The 23,646-nt window shown below is 36.7% G+C and overlaps 1 long non-coding RNA gene across 1 annotated transcript; it reads right to left on the minus strand.

Moving 5' to 3' along the window:
• Nucleotides 1-1,527: 1,527 nt before the first annotated feature.
• LOC143267170 (uncharacterized) lies at nucleotides 1,528-23,646 on the minus strand. Its single transcript, XR_013042074.1, has 6 exons — nucleotides 23,536-23,646; nucleotides 18,285-18,375; nucleotides 8,783-8,906; nucleotides 5,428-5,534; nucleotides 3,559-3,667; nucleotides 1,528-1,610 (listed from the first exon to the last, which is right to left on the minus strand). It is a non-coding gene; the product is annotated as an uncharacterized LOC143267170 (long non-coding RNA).

The raw sequence follows: 23,646 nt of genomic DNA on the forward strand, positions 1-23,646 counted from the left end.
ATTGTTCTTAAAAACAACCTACATAAATTTACAACTTTCATAAACACATAATCCATAACATCAATCTAAACAGTTTTCCCTATGCCTACATATACATGTACTTTCAAACATTATGAAGGAAACTTCTCTGTGAAAAACAGAGAGAAACCAATCAAAATGAAAATTTTGGAACCTAGTCACATTGTATAAATCTGCAAGATATTACTTCACCTTAGGCTAAGGGAACATTATAGTAGAAATCTCAGAAAGACTGCAAGTGCATACATAATATGGAGCTCCCTGTGAGATTATGAATTGTAGGAAGTTATATTTAGGGATATATATATATATATCAATGAATTCCAAATAGTCTATGAATTCCAAATAGAGTAAGAGGGAGGGAATATGAGAGTGGTGGAAAAAAATGAAATAAAAGGGAGAAATAATGTAAGTATATTATGATCACAAAATAAAAGAAAAAAGTTTATAAAAGATCATTATTAATGTCCCAACCAGAATTATTAAATTACTGATAATATTTTGTACATATGGAGCAAAGGATGAACCATTAAGGAGCTTCCAGAGCTTTTAGATTAAAAGGTATCATGACTGCAATAGCAAACAATGTGATCAACAGGAAAACTATGTGAGGATCACCCAAGATTATCTGTAATAGACACGGGGGAATAAAAGAGAAGAAAAAAATCAGAACATGTTCCAGGAAATGAAACACACAAATGAGCTAAAATTTTTATGATATAAATTTAACATTATACACAAAAAATTACATAGGAATAAATATAGACAACCTAATACTGTACTTAACTTTTAATATGCTTATTGATACTAGAAGAAAGTACAAATAAGTCCTATCTTTATGTGCCTGTTTAGGAATATTATTCAAAATGATATCTGAAGGCTAAGAGTTTTCCTCCTTGTTACAGATGTGAATGTCTCATTTCAGAGGAAATGACTATAAAAAGAAATACTCTTCATACGGTAGAAGAAGTTCAGAGTAAAGAAGGTACAAAAGACTTAAGAGAAGCAATGGTGTTCTAGTTTTCTCTTTCCTACATGATCTTAGCTCAGATTTAGCAAGAGACAAGGCAGTGTAGGTATGCTGATATGTCCATAGAACTGAATAATATAACCATTTATAGATTCTACAAACTTAACTTAGTTGTATACAAACCAAAATCTCAGTTATTTGGGGGGAGGGGAATTATACTCCCAAAATGTGTCATTGACATAACTGTCAATCCTTTTATTTTGTGAGCATATGTATGCATCTGTCCATAAGTTTGAATTTCATGGGTAAAGGAATGAAATACCAGATATTACATTCTACTTTACATTGATTAAACATGAAGCAGTGAAATATCAATAATATAACACAAATTAACTAATACTTTCTGGTTATATATTTCAGTTAATGGTGCATTGCTAGAATTATAAATTACATTATCACCAATCATCACAATTTTGTGTTGTTTACACATATATTTGAATAAAAATTCACCCTTTATTGTGAAATGATTCCAGCATACTCACATTTCTCTGCCTCCTCAATCTTCCTCATCATGGTCCATCAAATTATCCATTCTTTTCAAGAACTCTTGAGTGACCAGCTCCTTAAAGAAAGTCAAATACCACCCTTGAGTTGCAGAATTGAGCCTCTTGGTCCACACATTCTTGGGTCTGTGCATAAAACCCCTCGTATAAATCTTAGTTACAGTATGGCCAACTGAATACATTTATGCTACCACCAAATCCACACAGAAGGAAAGTGTCTAGGAATGCTGTGGACACTGGTAAGCTTTTGTATCCCATCATGTAAATGAGCTTGTCTAGGTTGCTCTTTCTTCCTAGTTGTGCATTACTAGTTAAGTGAGATTCTCCCCTAGATCTAAGATTTTAAGAGAAAAATACTTCCAGTATTGTTTATTTTTGAGTACCTTTTTTATCAGTTGATCAAACAATCCTAACCTCATGATCCTTCATTGCCATGGATCTTAGGAAAGGGAAACAGTAGGATAATGAATAAAACAGAAGCCCTACAAGGAGTATATGGTAATCTGATGATAAAATGACCATAGTGTAAGAGAACTACTCTTTCAAAGGACAGGCAGTCAGGAGTAAAATGGTCCATTATTACAATATATACATTAAGAAATGCATAAACATCCTTCATCAACTTTCATAATGAGTTATCGGTTAAATATTGAAATAATTTAAGAACTTGATCAAGCTTATTATTGATGAATACTTCTATCCTTTACTTGCATGTGGAGTACTTTCTGGCAACATGAAATCTAGTTCGTAGGGGTGAAGTATCTACTTGGAAACAAAGTCAAATTCTTAAACTTTGATGCAGAAGAAAAAAAGAGAGAAAAGAAGTTCTAAGCATGTGTGTTATGTTCCTGAGCAAGAAAATCACTGAGCAGGATTTGGTAGATGGACAAGCATGTGTGCTACACTAGCCTTTACTTTCAACATATCTAATTAGCATCTCAGGTATAAGGTTATTTATGTACATCTGAAAGAACATTCCACTAAATAAAATCTACTTTAAACAATATTGTGGTGTTCTTTTAGTTTCTTACAATATCAAAGTGGAAGAAAGATTCACAGAAATATATTTTCTTTTTTTTAACTCCATTCAAACATGGTTATGTTAATGTAAAGAACCATTGCTGACACTCTCAGGAATCTACAGAATAAACTCCAATTTTACCAATTTTCCTCAAGTGTCAACATTTTCCCTATTTTATTCACTACTAGATATTAGATTGTGATGAATGCCAGATATGTAATTTTTTCCACAAAAAGCAAGGGCCTCCACAGCTCAAACCCACACCTCTATTGAGCATCATCCCACAAATGAAAACTTGTTTCATGGTCAAGGCTGAGGAAAGTAACAAAGTCTCAGCTAGTTTGCACCTGCTTCCAAGCTCCTATTGTTGTTGTTCTGTTTCACTTCCGGACTACTCAGGAATACATTTCTTGTGAATACTAGCGATTACTTTAAAAAATTTGTGCAAATATGTAACATTCAAAATCATTCCTTGGGGTCTAATTGATCATAAAATAGTTAAAACTATAAAAGGGAAAAAATTGTAAATCCACATGCCTAATGACCACAGCCTGGAAAGAATATTTGTTAACAATAAAATTAAAAACCTCCATCATGTATAAAATATGATATATTGTATATGGAAGTAACACATGTGCAGATCCTTAAAGGACAGTACTTCTGAGTGTTGAATATTAACTAACAATATTCAACCTTGCCATCGCCATTTCACAGTGTCCTGGAAGGTTTGCTAAAGCAGATAGAGGGGAAAATAAATACTCCACATTTCTGGTTCTCAACTATCTGGTGCTTAAGGCAAACCAGGTTTTTACATTTTTTCTGAAAAGACATAAGCCAGCATAAATAATGCACCTAGTAATCAAAAAATGTACTTAGGTCTAATAACTTCAGCAAACTTCAGAATATAAAAAATAATTCAATCTAATTATTTATATGAGCAATCAATAGTCTGAAATGTAATCATGTGGCCAGTGGTTTTATAATACCATAAGCTCAGGGAAGTGGGATCCTCCAGTGTCAGCTTCTCAGGATGCAGAGAGGAAACATGACTTCCATGAGGAGTAGCAATCACACTAAGCAGCACAGTCAGACACTCTATCGAAAAATTGATATAAATTAAAGGACAACATAGGGATAAAGGGATTTGAATATTCTTAAAGCAAAAACATGTATTTATGACTATTAATAACATGCACTTATATTTTTAAATGTCACAAGTCATTGACTTTTAAAGACAATAATTCATTATGTACTTTTTTTTGGTTTTTCAAGACAGGGTTTCTCTGTGTAGCTTTGTGCCTTTCCTGGAACTCACTTGGTAGTCCAGGCTGGCCTTGAATTCACAGAGATCTGCCTGACTCTGCCTTCTGAGTGCTGGGATTAAAGGCATGCATCACTAACGCCTGGCTCATTATGTATATTTAAAAGGCCAATAATTTACTCTGCTACCTCAGTTTCCCAACATAATGTCTTTATGGGTCAAAATTCCTAAAAAAGTAATAACATGTAAAAAACAACCATAACACAATAATAGATTTAAAAAAATAACTTAAAAATCAAAATCCACAACATGACCTGACATAATTAAGTAAAAGACATAACTCAATTAAGAGAATCAATTATTTTTAAACATGACAAAGGATAAGTTCACTTATTAGGAAGTATAAAATATTAGACCAGACTAATTTTTTGGTTTGTTTGTTTTTGAGACAGGTTTTCTCTGTGTTGCTTTTGGTGCCTGTCCTGGTTCCCGCTCTGTAGACCAGGCTGATCTAGAACTCACATAGTGCTGATATTAAAGGCATATGCCACCACCACCTGGCCCTTTCACCAGTATAAATTAAAAGATGAATATGAGAACTACAAAGTAATACTCTAAATAGCTATTTCTGCAAAGCAGCTCTATGAGGATTTAAGAAGTAAATTTAAGACATAAAGAATTAGAAACACCAAGGAATGTCAAAAATGACAAGGAATCATTATTTTATATTCATTCCAAATTATCTAATACATGTGAATTATGTGCATGGATTACAGGAAACTACACATACTTTGGAAGAAAATCTGCCCACCAGGGGGCCATGACTACCTAAGTAAAACATCAGATCCAGTTCAGAAGAAAACGCCTTTCAAATAATTAGTAAGGGAATACAGAAAACTACTGCCGTTGGCTGTTTTCATGGGGACTTAAGTGGAAGTTAAGTCCCTATTGCTGAAATACTGCATTTTTGATATGCAACTATAAAAATTTGAACAGGAGCTCCATAAAACCCTGATAATGGAGGATTAGCTTTCAGGGACCAGGAAGGTCTTAGGAGAGTGTTAGGGAAGAAAAGTATTAAATTGTCCAATTTAGTTATGATACCTTTGAATGGCAATGACCAGCATGGCTAGATTTTACTAAAGGTACACCACTGGCTTATATATCTTATCAATTAGTAATATCTACCAAGAAGAAGAAGAGACAACATGTCAAGTCACATATACAACTGTAATTTCATTATAAAATGGGTGTAACATCTAGAGTCTTGAAAGGTTCAGTACTTTTCCCAAAGTTAGAAAGGAAAAGATACAAGTGGATGCCACGTCACAGAACATTTCATGGACATTGTCCTCAGGACAATTACTGGATAAAATGAATAAGAGGGGTTTCTATGGCAAGAAACATAAACAACATCTAGTTGGAAAGAATATCATGTGATTTCTATGAAAATAATAAGACATACACAAAATATATGGATATAAAAATAAGGCCCATAAAATAGTACACGAAAATAAAAATATGTAATTGATTTTTACATGCAAGAAATTAGTAATTGTAAAAGAAAGGGGAAAAACACCGAGATTTACAATACCACCAGCTAGATGTGATGACCATGTCTTCTGTGAAATCTCAGAATTTGTGGAGAAGCACTTCTTCCAAGCCTGAGTCTGAGATTATCATAAACAAGCTTGTGAGACCCTACATCAGGATCATAAAATAAAAAGGGAAATGTTTAGGAATAAACAGGGAGAAACTGTAAAACATGTACACTTAAACAGAAAATCATTGTCATATAATTAGTAAGATCCACAAAAGTGTAGAAAGCCCCACATTCCTAGTGAAATAGTTTTACTATTACTATGAATGCAGTATTCACAAGCAGTGTAGAGATTAGGTACAGTGGGTATACATATCTTCATATGTGTGATTCTTTTCATGAAATGATCAAAATTATTCTAAATTTGTACAGAACCACAAGATTTCCAGTAGTGATGAAACTGTCCTGAAAATAAGAATGAGGCAAGAACATTCCACTCACGCTTCCTGTTTTCAAAACTTACTGAAATATGACATCACACACACACACACACACACACACACTCACACACGCGCACACACACACACACACACGTACACACATACATATATAGAAATTATTTAGATAAATTAAGGACTCAAAAATAGAACATATTAATAACCATTTAACTCATCCTATAAACTGTCAAAAGATATACTAGGTAAAAAGTTTCTCAATTGTTCTGTCATAATTGAATAAGACAGTAAAATTGGTTTTTAATTACATAAAACGTGTAGTTGTTTTTTATTTATGTAATTAAGAGTGTGTGTGAGTATGTGTGAGTGTGCGTTTGTGTGTTTGTGTGTGTGTGTGTGTGTGTGTGTGTGTGTGAAAAAAGCAATGAAAAGAAGGTCATAAATTTAAAAGTGAACAAGGAGGGTTATATGGGAAGATATGGAAAGCAGAAAGGAAAGGGGAAAATGATATAATTCTATTATAATCTCAATATTTTTAATATAGTTACATAAAAAGCAGATTATATACCAAAATATACATCTAATTTTAAAAAATTTAGAAAGATCATAGGTCTTAAAATTAATCTCTGAAGCATTAATAAAAACTATACTTTCTAAGGTGTTAGCCATGGATTTTATTAAAAATTAGATAAATAGCCTCTATGCCCTCTCTGGTGCATGGGGATAGCTTCGGGTGTTCCCACAGGCTCTTGTCCTGGAACATGATGCTGGAGAAATAAGTATTTCCTAAGGATCCAGGCAGTAGAGAAAGAAAAAGAGGAAGCCTGATATCAAATAATTAACTGAAGGGTACACAGGTGCCAGCTTCAGTTTCACATGAACTTTAGACAAATATGCTCAAAATACTAAAATCATTTCTTTCATATGCAGTAAAATAGACAATACTGGAGAATATATGACTCGTTCAGAAGATTTAAAAAAATATTTTAACAAGGGAAACACACAGAAAGATGGGTATGAAATACTTAATGGTCAGTCGTGAAAACATAAAAATGTAACATTAGGCAGAACTTGCAGGGTGCATTTATTTATTTGAAAATATATACGTACATACATATAGTTTTTGCATGTAACATCAAATAATGTATTAAAAGGACAAGAATTTGCAAGAAAGCATGGGGTATATAGGATGATTTGGAGGAAGAAAGCATGGGATGAATTATATAATTATAATATAATCACAAGACAGTTGCTTAGCTTGAACTGTTTAGGGGGGTGCCCAGTCAGTGGGACCAGGTCCTGTCCCTAGTGCATGAGCCACCTTTTTCGAAACTAGTGCTTATAGTGAGACACTTTGTGCAGCCTTGGTGCAAGGAGGAGTGGCTTGGACCTGCCTCGACTGAAGGTACCATGCTCGGCTGAATCCCCATGGGAGACCTTGCCTTGGAGGAGGTGGACATGGGGGTGGGTTGGGGGAAAGGTTGGGGGGTGTGAGGAGGGAGGAGAGGTTGATGTGCAATATGATTAGAAAATCTCTTAATAAGAAAACTAGAAAAAATAATCACAAAAATTAAAGAAATAATTTTTTTAAACATACAACATAAACTGCCCCTTGACATACTTTCCTATTGTTTATCTTTCCCTAGAGAAGCATGAAGAAAGGCCCATTCATTCTAACAGAGCATGCATAAAATTAAAAGAAAATTGCTCTAAGCTTCTGCATGGTGAACCACTGAGCTTAATGGAGTTACAGGTGGAATTCAGGCACATGCATCACCAAAATCTCAATCCAGCAGCAGCAAGGACTTGGGACAGGTTCAGAGCCAGATCTGCTCTGCCATGGTGGATAGCAGCTCCACTGGACAGAACCCACAACCACAACACTTACTTACTATGTATACAAATGAGGCAATTTTATGAGCCTTTTCGAACTGGTACGTTCATGAGCTTCTTGAATAGTGTAAGTGAATACAGTACCCCTAGTAAAGGAAATATCCTCCCAAAACTAAATGCTTTAATTCACAGATAATAGATTCACAACAGTGAAAAAACACTAAGCTTCATTATTAAGGAAAGACCATGGGGACAGAATGAGGACATCCAAGGTTCCTCTATGTTACTTAACTCATCTCAGGTTGACAATTAGGCAAGGAAAAGATAAGAGTGCCTGATTCTTGGTGTAATCTGAAATCTGGATGAAGTGAGCAATCAGTAAACTGGTCACAGGTGTGGACAGATTACTGGTAGTATTTTCTAATGTTAATTTTTCTGTCACACATATATGATTCAATCATCAACTTCTCATATTTGTATAAGATTGAATAACATCCATGAATAAAATATGACATAAATTATTATTGTCATTGTTTATATGGTGTGGGGGCAGATTTTGAGACATGATTTCTACGTTCATCCTTGGCTGTTCTTGCGCTCATTCTATAGACCAGGCTGGCCTTAAACTCAGAAATCTGCCTATCTCTGCCTCAAAAGTGTTGGGATTAAAGAGGTGAGCCACAACTGCCCCTCCATAATAAATTTAGCACTTTAATTCTTATATGATTATATAATTTATCTGTAAGTATAATACCATGATTAAATAAGGAAAATATTAATAAACCATATATTCCCTAATTCAGACCTAACTCCATGGCAAGTTCAACCATTACTATATCCACCATCTCTCCACATAACCATGCTTTATACTGAACTCATGATTTGGTGGTGCAGCATTTCTTTAGAACTTCCACATGATCCAGAAGCAATACCTTTCTAAGCTGTAAAAGTCACATTACAGGTTGTTTTAAAAATGTGTCTGAAGGACTTGATTGGCATTTGTAAGCATGCAAATGTATGAATACATAAGAATAATCAAATTAAGACTGCATTCTCACTAACATATTATCTCTACTTACAAAAATACACTAGAACTAGTGGACTAAATTTTTTAGCATCACCTGAGTTACCAGAGAGCCTAAGTGTTGCCATTGGGCTGTAGCAGAAGCTGTTGACTCTCCATCCAGCACACCTGGCTGCTGTTGAAAATCTGGACTCCTGCAAATCATCCTCTTAGCAGCATATCTTTTCACAGAAGAGAGGAGAAACATATAAATCTGGAATCATGAATCTCCATAACAAGAATAGACTTGGTTATCTTCATCTATATAGTTGTATCATAGAGGCCCTCTGTGAAGTACTAGTGAGGATTTAAAGCCTCGCAGTTCTTCACAACAGAATTATGCTTTGTTTCAGAACTTTTCCTTGGGAACTCTGTCTCAACACAAATCGTGACAACTTTCCTGCAAGTACACAAAACAGCTTTCCCTCTCCTTATACATTCTCCTGTATCCTCCAAGATGCAGTACCACTCTATAGACACATTTTACATTATGGTCTATGTAAAGGACTTTCAATCTTTTAAATATCTTGCTGAACAAAAAGCTCACCACAGCCAGTAAAAATCCATGATAGTCTCAAAACCCTTGCTGTGAGCATAGCACTATGAACCTACTTAACTGGATATCATACATAGGTTTTCTCATACTTAGTTCCCTCATAAGCTTGTTCCACTTCTACTGTCCTTTAGCTTCTGATTTCCCTGGAGACTTCACTGTTGATGGACAAATATCCATAATGGCTCACATGAAGCAGTCCATCAGAGAATGATATTCTGTGTTCTACAACAGTATATGTGTTCCATGTCTCAAGGGGGAATAAATAGATATATTCTCAGTTTCTAGGATTCCAAAGCCCTAGGCTTGATCTTGTCTCTGCCCTTATAGCCCCTCTACACAGGTCAGCCTGTGAGAGAATCTCATTTTCTTCTTTAAAGCTTATTCATAACCCAGGATTTTCTATGTTGAATTATCTTTATTTATCATTATATCACATATTTGATCCTAAATAATACCTATGCCTAAATGCTGTCTTATAAATTTTCCATTGTATCAAAGGTAGTAATCATGTGGTAACTTTTTGTTTTTATACATAATGTGCTTCCTATTTAATACATGATTCTTCCCATGGCTTCCAGTTTTGGGACGCCAGCACTGCTCTATATTATTGCTATAATCTGTGCCCTCTTTCCATACTCTCACACAAACAAAGAAAAAATACAATACCACCATTTCTCCTTTTTTACCCAGTGTGCTCCCTATGTCGGATGTAAATACAAAATCCCAGCCTCATGTGCATTTCTTGCTATAATCCACAACTTACACCTGAAGTTTCAACCCTGCCAAATCTCAATGGGATATATCTCTCATTATCAGTAGTAGTATCCATGTTGCCTCTGCAGCTGTCCACTGAGAGTTATGCCTCAGATGGGCCAGTCCCAGAACTGACTCTATGCATCCAACCAACCACAATTCCTGAAACAGCATATGAAAGATAAAAAGACCACTATACTATAATTTCTCCTTCAGATACCTCCTGCCAACCTTAGAGATGTTTCACTACATCCTTTATTATCCATGACTGGGCAACTAACCACAAAGCACTGTACATTCAATATTTCCTATGCAATGTGTGCTCCTTCATACAACTCTGGTTCAATTATTTGTTGCTCTGGAATTAGTTTTCCATATACTGAGAAGACATATTATTCTCATTATTAAAAAAAGCTGATTGGCTGATGGCTAAGCAGGATGTTTGGGGAAGTGAGAATGCTGGAGAGAGGAAGAGCAGAATCAGAGAGATGTCATGAGATGCAGAGTGAGCAGGATGGGAAGTACATATGTGAGGTAAGTGAGCCTCAAGGCAGCACATACATTAACAGAAATAGGTTAATTTATGTTATAAATAGGTTAAATTATGTTATAAGAGCTAGCTAAGAAAAAGCCTAACTTAATATCTGAGCATTCGTAATTAATATTAAGTGTCTGTGTGGTTATGTGGGGCCCAGCTGGCAGGACAGAAAGGTTTCCCTACAGTTTGTATTATTCTCTGTGTCAAGAACAACACCATTTTTTTCAAAAATTCATCTGCAGTTTTGGTTTATGCTCCCAACTACCACAAGAGGGACAAACACACTTCATTTGGAGAGAAATGTAAACTATTTCTATGACTCCTGCTCAATATGTTCAAAGGAGGAAACCTATTTACAATTCCTCCAAGATGAGCTCTGGGAAACCAGTAAGGTTATTGTCCTTACTAACACCACATAGATTGCACATAATTACCGCAGTGTGTGTACTCTCAACCACATAGATTATATGATAATTACAGCAGTGTGTGTACTCTCAACCACATTGATTATATGATAATTACAGGAGTGTGTGTACTCTCAACCACATAGATTATATGATAATTACTGCAATGTGTGTACTGTTATTCAAATGCTGCAGCAGAAGGTCTTTTTCTAGCAGGTATGATTGCTTTCCTATAATGGCATACATGGGGCATCAATCCCTAGTTTTCCCAGCCCTATATTGTAGCTAGAGTTTTCTTGCCTTGCCCATAGTCAGGACAAATCTTTCTCACCGCCAGTCCCACAGCTGCTCAGACCCAACCAAGTAAACACAGAGACTTATGTTGCTTCAAACTGTATGGCCGTGTCAGGCTTCTTACTAACTGTTCTTATAGCTTAAATTAATCCATTTCTACAAATCTATACCCTGCCATGCGGCTCGTGGCTAACCAGCATCATTCATGCTGCTTGTCAAGGTGGTGTCTGGCAGTGACTCCTTCTACCTTCCTGTTCTTTCTTTTCTCCTGTCTGTTAGTCCCGCCTATACTTCCTGCCTAGCCACTGGCCAATCAGTGTTTTATTTATTGACTAATCAAAGAAACTTGACATACAGACCATCCCACAGCACAGCAAATGCAGACCATCTCAGACACCTGCACTCTGGTCTGTGGTCCTAATCATCCTCTATGCAGACCTGCTGGGTAAAGCCACTAGGAACCTGAGAACGGGCTCCCACAGGACATACAGAACATCCCACAGCACTATATACTCTAGTTCCTCTCTGAGTCCCTTAGGGCAGGCTGAATAAAATAGGTGGGAGGGATAGGCTGTGTGATCAGATTACCATCTTCTGACAATGCCTGCTCTTCGATATGGCAGGAAAACAGTAAACAAGCCAAGATAGGATACCTGCTCTTTTAAAATGACCACAGCTATACTCCCCATGCTGTGAGTTGAATGATGTAAAGGATGCTTCTGTAAAACATAGTAATGTAAAAGTCCAAAGGAAATATTTAGAAGTATCTGCTCATTCAAACAGAGTTAATAGTCTTGGATTGCCACTCTGGGAAAGGCTTATATTACATGATTATCACATTATGAGCAGCTTCTAGGTCTTTCCCAGAAATAGCTGCTGCCTATGTGAATTTCAGACCTGTGTCTTGGCACTAAGTTTAGGGACAGCTAAGAAAACTGGTTCTTTATAGCTTTGCCAGCAAAGTTTCAGAGTTGTGCTCAAGCCTACATTCAGTCCAAAGCTTTTTGCCTACTTCTCCACACATTTACAACATGAATTTCCTCTTGCTATCCACATTCTCTATTACATTTCACTACACAATCATGACATTAAGGATTCAAAGTTTTAACAAGTAGTACTTTTATATGAATTTACATAGAGAGGCCTCAAACCCTCAGGGGAGTCAGTTATCAAAATGAGACAAAAGTATACATAGTACCAAAGACCATCAGGATAGAAAGAACTATTGCATGACATGCAGATATTTATAAGCAAAGTCTGTGACTAAAACAATAATAATTTTTCATGTCTGGCCATATGTGAGCTGTTTAGATCAGGCCAGAGGAAGGATGAGAGAGTGGTAGCTAAGGTGAAAAACTAGTGTCATAAATAGATCAGTGAAAGTAGACACAACACATCCCTCTTAGTGTAGAAATCAAAACCTAGAACAGTATTACCATGGGAGCTAAGAATACAGCAGTCTGACTTAAGAGTCCTAGTGCTTGACAACTTCTGGTTCTCCAGATCTTCAGGAGAGTGGTGGAACTTCAACCTCATTTGCCCCTGTGTTGCTGATAGGGGCTGTTCTAAAAATGCTTTCTTTATACCAATACAGGTTACATTCTGAATTAAGCCAGGTACCTGTGTTGTTCCTATATCTAAAGCCTATGGTTTAAAAGTATCCCTATGGGTGAGGACATAGTCTAGGAGAGCATTTGTTGAGAAGGTACTTAGAGTAAAGAAGGGACAGCTGTGAATGGATATCTGCTAGATTAATGTTGCCATCTACCAGATACAGGTAAACAGACCCTGATTCTGCTACATCATTTTTCTTTTGTGAGATCATAGATCTCACCCCTTTTAGAGCCCACATGCAGGTAAAGGTACATGCTCCCAACTCTACACCAGGACTGTGACAATAAAGCTTTGAGGCATTAACACGGCTCTACTTGAGAATTCTATGGAAAACAAAGACAAACTATGAAGAGCCCTGTGATTCTGGATCACAGAAGTAAACCTATTCAGGGGAACCAGGATTCATGGGAGCAAAGTTTCCTACATAGAGACCACACTTTCCCTCCTAAACAACTCAGGTGTTCTCCAGGGGAAATTCTGGCTTTGCCAAATCTGAACTCAGAGAAACCTTGGTGTCAAACTTCTTTCGGTACATCATAAAAGTTCAAGACTATTTAGAAGATTGCCTGCTGTGGGATGTTAATGTATGTCCTGTGGGAGCCCTTCTTGGGTTCCTTGTGGCGTTACCCAGCAGGTTTGCATAGAGGATGATTAGGACCATGGGCCTGAGTGCAGGTGTCTGAGATGGTCTGCACTTGGCTGTACTGGGGGATGGTCTGTATGTCAAGTTGCTCTGATTGGTCAATAAATAAAACCTGATTGGTCATGGCTAGGAAGGAAGTATAGGCGTGACTAACAGAGGAGAAATAAAAGAACAGGAAGGCAGAAGGAGACACTGCCAGCCACCGCCAGGACAAGCAGCATGTGAAGATGCTGGTAAGCCACGAGCCACGTGGCAAGGTATAGATTTGTAGAAATGTGTTACTTTAAGATATAAGAACAGTTAACAAGAAGCCTGCCACAGCCATACAGTTTGTAAGCAATATAAGTCTCTGTGTTTACTTGGTTGGGTCTGAGCAGCTGTGGGACTGGCGGGTGACAGAGATTTGTCCTGACTGTGGGCAAGGCAGGAAAACTCTAGCTGCAAATTGCCTATATTCCAGAGGCTAGAGACAGATGAATTGGAACATGGTTTCCTTTCCCCAACATATGTATTTTCCTAATCTTAGAAGTGAGGAATGTGGCCAGGCAGTGATGGCGCACGCCTTTAATCCCAGCACTCAGGAGGCAGAGGCATGCGGATCTCTGTGAGTTCGAGGCCAGCCTGGGCTACCAAGTGAGTTCCAGGGAAGGTGCAAAGCTACACAGAGAAACCCTGTCTTGAAAAACCAAAAAAAAAAAAGTGAGGAATGTGGGCCAAGCCAGTTGTTAATCTTCTTCAAATCTCTAGAACATGAGAACTAATATTCTAACTGAATATATGAGTATGTTGGAGATGCACCATAGTTATTGATATGAAAATAGTAATCCTGATACTGTGGATGAACATGGGCCTCAATGTGAATGAACAGTATGTGGGATATTCTTAATTTATAACTAAACATTTCTCTAGGGGCATATCATCAATTATGTTCCTCTTGTGTTTATTCCTGATTAGCAGGACCATCCTCAGCATAATCTACAATAAGTTCCCTGTTACAATCCTTGATATTTCTGCCATCTATAATTGGAAACTCAACTCCATCTGTTTTACATTGGCAGTATAAAGTATTGTGTAATTACAGTATATGGTATATATTCAAGTATATATAGGACACTTAGAGGGAAGGGAAACTATAATCAGGATATATCCTATAAGAAAATAATCTATTTTCAATAAAAGGAAAAAGAGAGAGATCCGATCCTCTACAGTTAAACCTTTTCTTTGCACTGTCAATGGATTCCAGTCAGCTAGGGCTGAAGAGTAGCTTTGATTAAGAAGAAATCAGTAGGAGGGTTACTGATTCTTTTGAGTTGATCTTGTATCCTGCTACCTACTGAAGGTATTTATAAGTTGTATGAGTTCCTGGTTGAATTTTGGGGGTCACTTATATATACTATCATGTCATTTGCAAATAGTGAAAACTTGACTTCTTCCTTTCCAATTTGTATCCCCTTGATCTCCTTATGTTGTCTTATTGCTCTGGCTAGAACTTCAAGTACTATATTGAATAAGTAGAGGAGAGTGGACAGCCTTGTCTAATTCCTGATTTTAGTGGAATTGCTTTGAGTTTTTCTCCATTTACCATGATGTTGGCTGTTGGCTTGCTGTAAATTGTCTTTATTATGTTTAGGTATGCTCCCTGTATTCCTGATCTCTCCAAGAACTTTATCTTGCCCTATTTGTGTTTCTGACCCGACATATTCCAATGATGTACTATTTGTTAAAGGCCTTTTCAGCATCTAGTGCGATGATCATATGATTCTTTTCTTTCAGTTTGTTTATATGGTGTATTATATTGACAGACTTTCATATGTTGAACCACCCTTGCAAACCTGGGATGAAGCCTACTTGATCATGTTGGATAATTGTTTTGATGTGTTCTTGGAGTCTGTTTGCCAGTATTTTATTTAGTATTTTTGTATCTATGTTCATGGGGGAGATTGGTCTGTAGTTCTCTTTCTTTGTTGCATCTAAGTTTGGCTAGAGAGGCCCCCAGAAATCCACAAAGATACCTCCACTGTAGACTACTGGCAAAGATGGAGAGAGTGCCTGAGCTGACCTACTCTGGTGATCAAAGGCCGAACACCCTAACTGTCATGATAGAACTCTCAACCAGTGACTGGTGGAAGCAGATGCAGAGATCCACAGCTAAGCCCCAGGTGGAGCCCCAGGTGTCCAACTGGCAAGATAGAGAGGAGGGATCATATGAACAAGAGATATCAAGACCATGATTGGAAAAACCACAGGGACAAATAGCTAAACTAGCAGAAACACATGAACTGTGAACCACTAGCTGAGGAGCCCCCATGGAACTGGACCAGGCCCTCTGGATAAATGAGACAGTTGATGAACTTGAACTGTTTATGAGTCCCCCAGGCAGTGGGACCGGGACTTATCCTTGGTGCATGAGGTGGTTTTCTGGAACCTAGGGCCTATGCTGAGACATTTTGCTCAGTCTTGGTGCCAGGAAGAGAGGACTGGACCTGCATCAACTGAATCTACCAGGTGGGCTGAATCCCAGGGGAGACCTTGCCTTGGAGTAAGTGGAAATGGGGGTGGATTAGAGGAAAAAATGGGGGATGGGAGGAGGGAGGACAGGGTAATTCATGGCTGATATGTAAAATTAAATTAATTCTAAAATAAAAATATTTATTTTAAAAAAAGAAGAGATCAGTACGATTTTAAGGCTAAGTATTCTAGTAGGTGTCTTGAAATTTAGCACACAGGAGCTGGGTTTTAGTCACAGTTCAGGTATACATCATGCTGGCAGCCAAATTTGGTAATATAAGAGTCACTCAGATGGTGTGGTGTTTAAAGGCATAAAAGGGTCAAGAAGAATAGCTGAAGCTTGGCACTCTGTGAGAGCTGGTGTCCCTGTCACTGGCACAATAAATTCATGTGCATGCTGGCTAGTTTACTGTCAACATGACAAGCTAGAGTAATTTGAGAAATGGGAGCCTTGGTTGAAAAAATCCCTCTGTAAGATCTTGCTATAGGTAAGCACTACAGGGCATTTTCTTAATTCATGATTGATGGGGACAGCCCAGCCCATTGCTGATGGTGCCATCTACAGGCAGGTGAACCTAGGTTTCCTACAAAAGCAGGCTAAGCAAAACCATGAGAGCAAGCAAGCCAGTAAGCAGAACCCCTCTATAGGCTATGCACCAGCCACTGAATCTAGGATCTTGCCCTGTTTGTGTTTCTGCCCTGACATATTCCAATGATGTACTATTATGTACCTATGAAACAAACCCTTTCTTCCCTAATTTGTTTTTGGTGATGATGCTTCATCATAGCAGTAATAACCCTAAGACAGTGTATACGTGAAGATATGCTTATACATGTGAGCAAAGCATAGATGCCGATTGAGCAGAATCCCTCTACGTCTAGACTTCTGCTAAGATACAGAGTTGATGCTAAGGAGTGGAACTATGTCATATTTCTGATATTCTGTTGAGATAGAATGAACTAACCATAGATAGATGTATAGACTAATCACAAACCATGAGATATTTAATTATATTGAACATGTTTTCAAAACTGATCAATTGTATGAATCATGAATACTTCACTTTTGTCTAATGATGAAAAGTAAGTCCTCAACAGCATTACATAAAGATCTCTTTCCATATCAGGTTTTTCACATGTATACAAATCCTAAAAACATAAATGGGTTTTGGAAAACCATTTATGTGACTATCTGTGGAGTTAAAATGAAGCAGATATAATAAATCAAAATCTGTGTCTTGACTTCCATTTATACCAGACCATGTGAAAGACTCCTTCCCTCATGTCCATGGTTTCCCCACAATGTCATCTGATGTGTGGATCTGATGCATGGATGCTTTGGGATGTTCTGTATGTCAAATTGCTCTGATCAGTCATAAATAAAACACTGATTGGCCAGTGGCTAGGCAGGAAGTATAGGCGGGACTAACAGACAGGAGAAAAGAAAGAACAGGAAGGCAGAAGGAGTCACTGCCAGCCTCACCCAGAATAAGAAGCATGTGAAGATGCAGGTAAGCCATGAGCCACATGGCAGGGTATAGATTTATGGAAATGGATTAATTTAAGCTATAAGAACAGTTAGCAAGAAGCCTGCCATGGCCATACAGTTTGTAAGCAATATAAGTCTCTGTGTTTACTAGTTTAGGTCTGAGCATGTGTAGGACTGGCAGGTAACAAAGATTTGTCCTGACTGTGGGCAAGGCAGGAAAACTCTAGCTACACATGGATGATACAAAATTTCTTAAGAATGTCTCACAATCTTCCATAAAATTTGTATTTATGTCTCCTCCAGCTTCAGACATGTTTTGTTGCTGAAGCAATCTATGGAAGACTTGAAAGAATGGTGGTTATATATTATATTTTATTTAAATTTAGTACATGAGTGAAAACAGGAGGTTATTCTAAGGATAAATACTGTCAGAAAACATATCTTTCAGTCCAGAGGAATGCAAATCTGGACCCTATTATTAGTGGAATTAACTATTTTTGTCTGTGAGATAGCATTTCTTTTGAAACACCATGAAATCACCTAGAGTATCCTTTGCCTTTCTGGGTTTTTTTTTGTGTGTCTTTTTTGAAGAAAAATTATTACATAAAATTTCAACAATTTTACCAAATTAATTCATCTACATTTAGTGACAGGAGGTATTACTGAACACTTTAAATAGCAACTATACGTATTGGAAGCTTACAGCATTATGCTCTATATCATGTGAATTTATATTATCATGAAATATGAAGTGTACTCACCCTTCAGGTTTCTAGTTCACTGTTGTTTCATGGCCATCAATATGATCCATCCAGATGTCAAGAGGAATCAAATTTTCCTCCTGACCAGATTCTATGGGGAAAGCGAGATACAACACTTAAGTGTCACCCCTGAGTCTCTCTGACCTAATGGTCCATGAAGAAATGCAAATTATTCACCACTCAGTTACAAAGTAACAGTAACCTCCTGAACTCCATATTCCTTACTCCAAACCCATTAAATAAGGTGTGCTTTGTGAATGTTTCTAGATTTCAATAAATAATCACTCCCTCAGTGCTTGTGTTTTTTCTCAACCCTACTGTCATGTTGTCTTTATCAGTCCTTGTTGAAAATATTGAATGCTGTTGGGGTGATACACACCTCATGCATTCACATGGGAAGCACTAAATGAAACCACTGGTTTTGAAGGATAAATAAATAAATTTTTATAGAAGGAAGATGTGAGGTTTAAATTCAGATTGGTGGAGTGATGGCAGATATGATAAAGCTCTATTTGATACATATATGAAAATTTCAAAGAATAAGTCAAATAAAGTGAAAATAATAATAACTTCAAGATGATCTTTTTTTGCTTTTTTTTTTTGTTTCTGTTTTTTGAGACAGGGTTTCTCTGTGTAGCTTTGCGCCTTTCCTGGAACTCACTTGGTAGCCCAAGCTGGCCTCAAACTCACAGAGATCCGCCTGCCTCTGCCTCCCGAGTGCTGGGATTAAAGGCGTGCGCCACCACCGCCCGGCCCAAGATGATCTTTTGATTGATTTCACTTTTTAGCTATGATAGGATGTCAGAAATCTAGGATCCTCACAGTGCAGCTGTAGAAGCAGATGGGATTTTAAGTAAGCACATGTTTAATAAGTAGGCATAATTACATTCAGACAGGTCTATTGCTACTTTTAAATCTCTGTCAACAAAAATTATATTCTTATTATTGTAACCAGTTATTTCCTTTGACTTCCCATTTTATAGATACAATCATGAGAGCTTAGTAATTTACTGCTCTAAGATAACAAAATATTAAAGGAAGTTTATATTTAAATTTAATTAATCTTAAAAATGTTTCAGTTAAAAAGTCATCTGATAATTGAACTATTAAAATGGAATATTACCGTAACTACTGGAGCAAGAAAGCTTGAGTCTTTATATGGTCATCCAGGCATTCATCCTGGCAATGTACTCCATTTCCGTCTGGAGACTTCTGATTGTGACTATAGGTTATCAAATATAGCCTGCTGTTGACTCTTTCCAACCCTCCCATGTCTGTTTCATTAAATGTGTGATCATATGATGATCCATCACACTACATTGTATCTTCATGTCTATTATAGCTCACTAAAGAGAAACTGCTTTGATTATCCACAGAAAAGGTGGCTCCTAGCCCTGGTCAAGGAAGAAACCAAAATATCATAGAGTAAATTATAGTTTCATGGTTATAAAAATAATTTAAGAGTTACATATTTAAAAGAAAATTTGTCAAAATCTACTCACGCTTTCACCATTTGTTTGTGGGAAATAAAGGTGTATTATTTTCATTGAGGGGAGCCTGCTTACCCATGGGAATGAGAGGAGGACGCCTGGAATTGTATCTTAAGTAACTTAATCCTTTCAAAACTATTTCATATTAATATATGCATATAATATCTTTAGGAATATCCACTCTCAATTATCTAGACTAGAATAATTCTTCCCCAGTATCCACTAATGATTCATTCCAACTTCATAGACTCGCTTCTTTAATAGACACTCAGTCTATTCAGTGCTGTCTTTGTGTACATAGATGGGTAACCTCCTACTAGAGCATGAATAGCCTGTCATGGAAAGTATCTCTGAATAATCTGACTCTCCTCCTGTAGTCAATCAAGTGCAACTTGCTTCTAGGATGTGTTTGACTTCAACAATATTCCCCTGAGTTTGCTGAGATTTGGATGGCTTGTTCTAGCATGAGAAATTGTGCATGTAGCTCCAGCTATTGGGAGTTTATGTGTTCAAATGTGCTGAAATGTCCAGCAAATACTGTTTCAGCATAAGTCTACTATCTCTTGCTCTTTTGGGATAACATTTATTTATTATATGGATGAATTTCACCATGTTTTCTAGGCTGAATGGCCAGCAAGATTCAAAGGTCCTTCTGTCTCTAAACCTGAAGCTCCAGGATGGCTTGCAAACACAACTATGCCTCTTTTTAATAGGAATCTAGAAATAAACCACATGTGATCATAACTGTAAGTCAAGCCCATGAATGACTGAGCACTCTCACCAGCCCTTCCTTTTTGAAAAAACTAAAATAAACAATTTGGATTCAAAAAGCCTCCTTGCTACTCCAGAAAGGTAATTTCTTCCACCCTGTGTCTGACATTGCCTCTGAGATACACCTCAAAATCTCAGGAAAGGGGAAGGTATCTGTGCTGCTCCCCTATGAACTACACACATGTATAAAACAAGAAAAACATGGATGGCTCACCTGTATATTCCTTCTCACACTTTAACCAAGCCCTATCAAATTCCTCATCTACATTCATTCAACTTTCTAATAATCTCCAACATTCTTTCATTTGTAAATGAGTGATATGTGTGAACAGGGTTCTACTGTTCAACAGGAATGCCATTCTGCATTGCATGGAGTTTGTCAATACGATTAGTTGGGAAAATCAATATAGTTTGAAGTAATGTAAGTAGGTCTTCCAAATTCTAAAACAGAACACGATTATAACTAGAATGAAATAAGTATTTACTGGGGATCACTTCACTCTCCTCCTAACTCTAATTCATCCCATTGTGACTGTAATACTTTCCAATGTCCCCGCACCTCTACTGGCATGTCATTTCTTTCCTTCTTTACATCTTGTCACTCTATCTTTCTGTTTTCTTGCTTGCCTTATCCTTTATTCCAACGTTCTCTGCCCCTTGCCTTCATTGTTTTGTATTTTACAAATATGGCAATGAAAAGTTCAAGGACCTCAGAAAATAGCCTTCTCTTTTAGAAATGAAAATATTTCATATAAAACCACAAATATAAAGGATTGATCAATTAAAGTAGAAAAGGCAGGACCTTGTGGAGGAAAAAATGGATTAATACAGAAGGAGGGCAAAATAACAATAGGGATGTCTGAAAGTCATAAGGAATCACATTGTCAACTATTTAAAAATATTATATCTATATCTATATATAGATATACGTACATATGAATATATATATGAACTTTTCTCATCTGAGCTTGCAATGCTGCTTCCACCAAACATCCCCAAAAAACAATGTATAAAAGCAACATTTGAATTGCTATTTAGGTCTGTCCAAGAGACTCCCAAAACATACAGCCTATTTCTAATGCCTATAATTGGCACCCAAAGTTAAAAAGAAAGTTGCTATTTCTGAATAAAAAATATACTTCAGACACAGGGCCTTGAGGTCCCTGAGCTGAAACTGACTTGAATGTCTCCTTCTTGAGGACTAGCTTTCATGATACCAGAAAATGTCTTGCAACCTTTTAAAGGAAGGAAGCAATAAGCTGTGACACCTATGAACCACAACAATTACCATCATGGTACAACAAACCTCAGAGTCCAGCAGTGACTTTAATACTAACGACATATACTTTAGCAATAATAAAGAGCTCTTTCATTGGACTTAAGGCACATTCAGCTTGAGGATATAGTACTGGGACTACTGAGTACTAATAAATTCACTATTCTTAGAGTACAAACTATGAAAATTTACAACTTTAATGTACAAGCAAAATCCCTAACATCAATCTACACAGTTTTCCTTATACCTACATATATGTGCACTTTCAACCATCAAGAAGTAAACTTCTCTGTGAAACAGTGGGAGACCAATCAAAATGGAAAGTTGTGGAACATAACCCGATTGTATGAATCTGCAAAGTATTACTTCACCTAAGGCTTAGGGAAAATTATAGTAGAAATCTCAGAAAGATTGTAAGATCAAAAGGAACATGGAGATTGCTGTGAGATTATGAATCTTCGGAGGTTATATTTAGGGATATATGTGTGTGTGTGTGTGTGTGTGTGTGTGTGTGTGTGTGTGTGTGTGTGTGTACACTCAGGTAATAACAATGAATGAACAAATAGTCCATTAATTTCAAACAATGTAAGGGGGAATATATGAGAGTGATTAGAAAGAGGAAATGAAATGGATAAATGATGTAACTATATTATGACCACAAAAGAAAAGAAAAAGATTTAAATAGACCAATCCAAATGTCCCAATAGTATTTATGGACTTATTTATAATCCTTAGTACATGAAGCAAATGCTGAACCACTAAGTAGCTACCATGGCCTTTAGATTGAAAGGTATCATGACTGCAATTACAGACAATACTATCAGTGTGATCAACAGGAATACTCTATGAGGACCACCCAAGATTATCTGTAATAGACTCCAATGAAGAAAAGAAAAAAATCGGAACATCTTATGGAAATGAACACATGAATGGGTACCTAAAATGTTTGGACATGAATTTAATATTATACACAGAAATATAAATATTACATATGTATACAGACAACCTAATATGGCACTTACATTACGATATGTTTATTGAACCTAGAAAAGGGTAAAAAATGCCTTATCATTATGTTCCTGTTGAGGGATATCATTCAAAATGATGTCTAAATGCTAAGAAAATTCCTCCTCCTTATAGGCGTGAATGTCTAATTCAGAGGAAATGGCTATGAAAAGAAATATTCTTCAGAGCTCATATGAGATAAGAAGTTACAGAAGACTTACTCTTAAGAATGAGTGTTCTAGTTTTCTCTTTTTCTTTTTCTTCCAGAACTTAGCTCAGATTTAGAAAGAGACAAGGCAGTGCAGGTATGCTGATATGTAGTAAGATCTGAATAAAATAATAATGTGTAGATCCTATAGACTTAATTTAGTTTGATAAAAATCAAAAACTCAGTTACTTGAGGAATATGACTACATTGCCAAAATATGCCATTGACACAACTGTCAACCCTCTTATTTTGTGAATATATGTATGCATTTCCATCCATGAGTTTGATTTCATGAGTAAAGATATGGAGTCCCAGATATTACATTCTACTCTATATTGATTAAACTTGCATGAGTGAAATACCAATAATTTACAACAATTTAACTAAGGCTTTCTGGTTAGATACTTTGATTAATAATGGATAGTTATAATTATAAGTTATGTTATCACCAATCATCACAACTTTGGGTTATTTTCACATTTATTTGGATTTAAAACTCACCCTTTATTGTGAAATGATTACAGCATACTCTCAATTGATGTCATTTCTCTGCCTCCTCAATCTTCTTCCACATGGTCCACCACATCATCCTTTCTTTATGACTACTCTTGA

The sequence above is a fragment of the Peromyscus maniculatus genome, chromosome 1, assembly GCF_049852395.1.
Source record: "Peromyscus maniculatus bairdii isolate BWxNUB_F1_BW_parent chromosome 1, HU_Pman_BW_mat_3.1, whole genome shotgun sequence".
In the NCBI taxonomy this organism is placed as follows: Eukaryota; Metazoa; Chordata; class Mammalia; order Rodentia; family Cricetidae; genus Peromyscus; species Peromyscus maniculatus.